A 4,368-nucleotide genomic window follows, 5' to 3' on the forward strand; every position below is an offset into this window, starting at 1 on the left:
TCTGCGCCTGCGCTCTTCACACGCCTCCTGCAGGGCATGTTTGGTAAAGTTCGTGCATGCAGGCTGCCGCCAAGCACAGGGAGTAGCACAGCTAAGGAAAAGGGCAAAAAAAAAATGGCGGACGGAGTGGTTTGGCGACCCCCGTGAAATGGTCGTGCGACCCCAAATGGGGTCGCGACCCACAGGTTGAGAACCGCTGTTATAAAGCATCTCTTCAACAAGGGGATAGCCCAGCAAGAATTACACAATACATAACATTAGAAGACACAGGAGAAATATGGCACTTGGGCAATTCTAGTGAGTTTGGAAGAACTGGAACCCATGTCAGCATTTTGTCTTTTATTGATCACTTTTAATCTCCTTGAAACTGGAGATTATGCTAAGATGATCCAGGAGCAATCTTCTACTCCTCCTCTATGTTTCCCTTTATGCTCACAAGTTGGAACTAGTAGGGAATATGCATGGAACATAATTCTTCAGGTATCAGATAGTAATAAAGGAGATCCACATTCAAATCCTCATTATTTTTCAGCCCAGCCTGGCTTAGAAGGTTCTTCTTAAGAGGATAAAATGAAGTGCTCCACATATCCTACCCCCCACATTCTGTGTAACAATAAAAAATAAGATAGATATATGAATTAGCTATCCAAGAAGAACAGAAGGAAAGAAACAAATAAAACATAGAATAATAGGGTTGGAAGGAACCTTGGCGGCCATCTAGTCCAATCCCCTGCTCAAGGAGGAGACTTTGCTTGAATCAAATAGGATCAAGACTAATTTGACTTGGGCACTCCTTTTGCCTGTGCAATAAATTGATGGTTGGAGCAGGATGATGGAGCGACGAGGAATCTGAGTATGTAGTTTCCCCACCTTGTGGCTTGGATAGAGATTTATAAAAGGGTTCCTTTGGGCTGGGGGTTGTGTTCTCAGACCATCTTGGGAGACAAATCTTTAAACCAATCATTGAAAATGGAAGTGAAATAATAGAGTACAGGTAGTCCTCGACTTACAATAGTAGTTCGCTTAGTGACTGTTCGAAGTTACAACGGCATTAAAAAAAGGGACTTAGGACTGTTTTTCACACTTATGACCGTTGAAGCATCCCCATGGTCATGTAATTTACATTTGGATGTTTGACAATTGACACACGCTTATGACGGTTGCTGTGTCCCAGAATCACATGATCCCCTTTTGTGACTTGACCAACCAAGTCAATGGGGAAGACAGATTCATTGAACGACCATGTTCCTAACTTAACAACTGCAGTAATTCACTTAACAAACATGGCAAGAAAAGTCATACAATGGGCAAGACTCACTTAAATTTCTCACTTAGCAACATACATTTTGGACTCAATTGTGGTCGTATGTTGAGGACTACCTGTAAGGAATTTCTTCCCTCCCTCCCTCCCTTCCTTAGAAGATGGTCTCTAAAAATGATAGTAATCTAGTTAACCTTCATGTCTAGCTCCTGGTAGTGTCCTCTTGTGAGTGGTTTCCTTCTCTCACAGTGGACTTGAATGGGTTTATCTGGTTGTGGTGACAATGCTTCAAGTTGAAGAATACATTTAGCCATTTTTTAAATTTTCCACAATGCTTCCCAGATTGATTCTAAGCCAGGAGCATTTGGGGACAATGAAAGAATGGTTAGATTAAGATACTCCTTTTCCCCAAGAACATTAGGGTCTCAGAGAGAATTGAAGAAGGGATAAGATCAGTGCAAGGGTCCTGATGCCAGCCTGCCCAGTCTGCTCTCCTTTCCGGCTTAAGTGCCAGGGGTGAGTGCATGCAGATGAGCCACATGATTCATGCAGAAGAAAGGAAACAACCCTTCCTCCTCTGTCTGACTTCAGAAATAAAATGCTGATGTGATGAAAAATGCATGAGATTCACATCCAATGACCTTTGAATTATATCACAGCAGAATGTATATGAGAGCCTTTCCTCAATTGCAGCGAATGTCCACACCAACATGCCCATCCCAATTTTTTATGTCTGCTGTGATGTTGCCTTCAATTGATGCCCAGCCCATACAAGAGAGACCCTGAAGTCATCCTTACCTTATCACAGGTTTTGATGCACTCTGCCAGGCATTCTGTCAGTGGCACAACTTGGTGTGTCATGTAGGGTGGAATCAGTCTAGCATCTATTGACCACTATTCTCCCCCAATCCCTGGGTACTCGGGGCCATTCTGTTTTGGGCAGTGGGGAAAGTTGTATTCTTTCAAAGTGGGCTCTTCTCCTCAGTTTGCAGACTGGATCAGCCTGAAGAGCAGATGAGCTGTTAGACTGGAGCTGCCCAGCAAAGTAGAAGCAAGAGACAAGGAGTCAGATTTCAGGCTGCAGTCTTACCAGTCAGCAGTTCTGGAACATGGATTGAGTACTTCTCTAGAATAAAATTGAGTCTGATAATCCAGCTACCTGTCAAGATTCCCACATGAAGCAGAGTGACTGGTAGATGTCTTCCTGCCAGCTACTGGTGTCCAATAACAGAGAAGGAATACAAAACCAGGTGGATCCACCGGCCCTTTCTCCTAGTGTGTCCTCTACACCATAAATACCGGTACATAAAATACCCCTTGCTGATGTTATGCTGGCAGGATAGGAATTGCCAATGAGATTAGCAAATGTTCGGTTTTGATAGTTTTCTGCTGGCTCAAGAAAGTGTGGACAGCACTGTAATTTAGCCCTGAGGAAGAGCCCCTAATACATATGCATATAATTGTGCCATAAATAATGTATTTATTTTCTGCTATTTTCTTTCAGAATGGGGTATTCTGTGTGCTCTTCTGACTTTTTCTTACGATTAGTGCAGTGTGTTTGATTATCTTGTTTCTTTTATGCAGTATTGCTCTTTATAAGTCATCACCCATAGTATCCTGTGGATCACAAGTACTGTAGTGTTGCCCTTCGTTAGGATATTGAATTTAGCTGGAACAGTAAAATGTACAATGGGCCAGAACACACAGTTGTAGTTGATTAGAGAGTGATGATTCATGTATGAATGTATGTATGTATGTATGAATGTATTCATGTATGTATGCCTTAAGTGCAAAGGGGGAGTTTTCCTTTTTCCCTGCCTTTTTCTTCAATGTGTTCTGTATACTGTTTAATTTACCTCATGATATTCCTGTGTTCCTGACTATCTTTTTTCTGGATGATTAGACTCTCTCTTTTAATTACATTACAAATAAAAAAACTAAGCATTCCTCCAAATATACCTTTAAAGATCAAACTGAGCAGAAATTAACAGAAAACACAGCAGAGATGAACATTTAGAGCAGGGGTCCCCAACCTATGGGTTGTGGCCTACTACCAGGCCGCAGACTATTGGCCACTGGGCTGACTGGTATGCGCATATGCCCCACTCACATGAGCAATGGGTGTTCATTTAAGTGCATGCGCGTGCATATTCATTTACCCCTGCCAAAACCATCCCTTCCTTTCCCCCTCCCTCCACTCCGGGTTACCAATCTCGAAAGGATGGGGAATTCTGATTTAGAGGACAGACTGATAGCCTTGTATGGTTCAGAGAATTGGCTAAAGGTCTCACACATTAACATTTGATTCTACATACACTGCACAAGATAGTGTTCTAGTTACTGAAAGAAGCAGTAAAACCTTATCACTGAGATTAAATGGTCAACTTTTGCACACTTTTGCCACACTTGATCAAAAGGTTCCTGTTTCAGAAAAAGTTGCAACATGAGAATCAAAAAGAAAAACACTCTATTTTATCAGCTGTGCAGCAGTATTGTTGCCAAAGTCCAGATTGGCTCCTGCAAATATGGCAATCTAGATGTGTGATTAGAGCATGATCAGGATGTTTGACAACTCCCTTGAGGGGTCCTTGACCTCTCTGAGCTTGGTAGGGTTGTGGTTTTTTTTGGCTAGTTTGCTAATAAAATGTCTGCAAGAAAATCACCAAATTCAGAGACCACCAAGGACCCCCCAGTTTAATCCTGAGCTACAAATATTCTCTACTATCAATTCCCTTGAGCAAGGGTAGACAACCAAGCATTTGTGGACATCAAAAATGCCAGTAAAAGCAAACTAAATTCCATATTCCATTTTGACTAAATTTTATTCTTTTTTTAAAAAAAAATGGGAGGCTAGCATCTGGGAAGCAGAGCTCCTTTCTTAATTAACCAAATGACCATGGAGTCCACATTGTGAGAAAGGAAGAAGTTTAAAAATAAAACGGTTACAATTGATTAACAATAGAAGGATTAGCCAAGCCCTGCAGGTAGGCACTAGATTCCAGGAGGCTTGGCTAGAAGACACACTTAACAAGACAAAAGGATGGCAGAGAGAAGTTCTGAACAATGTAACTGAGGGGGAGGGATGATGTATTCTGGCTAGGCGGATC

This window comes from Protobothrops mucrosquamatus, unplaced genomic scaffold (genome assembly GCF_001527695.2).
Source record: "Protobothrops mucrosquamatus isolate PMUCROS unplaced genomic scaffold, P.Mucros_1.0 scaffold_200, whole genome shotgun sequence".
In the NCBI taxonomy this organism is placed as follows: Eukaryota; Metazoa; Chordata; class Lepidosauria; order Squamata; family Viperidae; genus Protobothrops; species Protobothrops mucrosquamatus.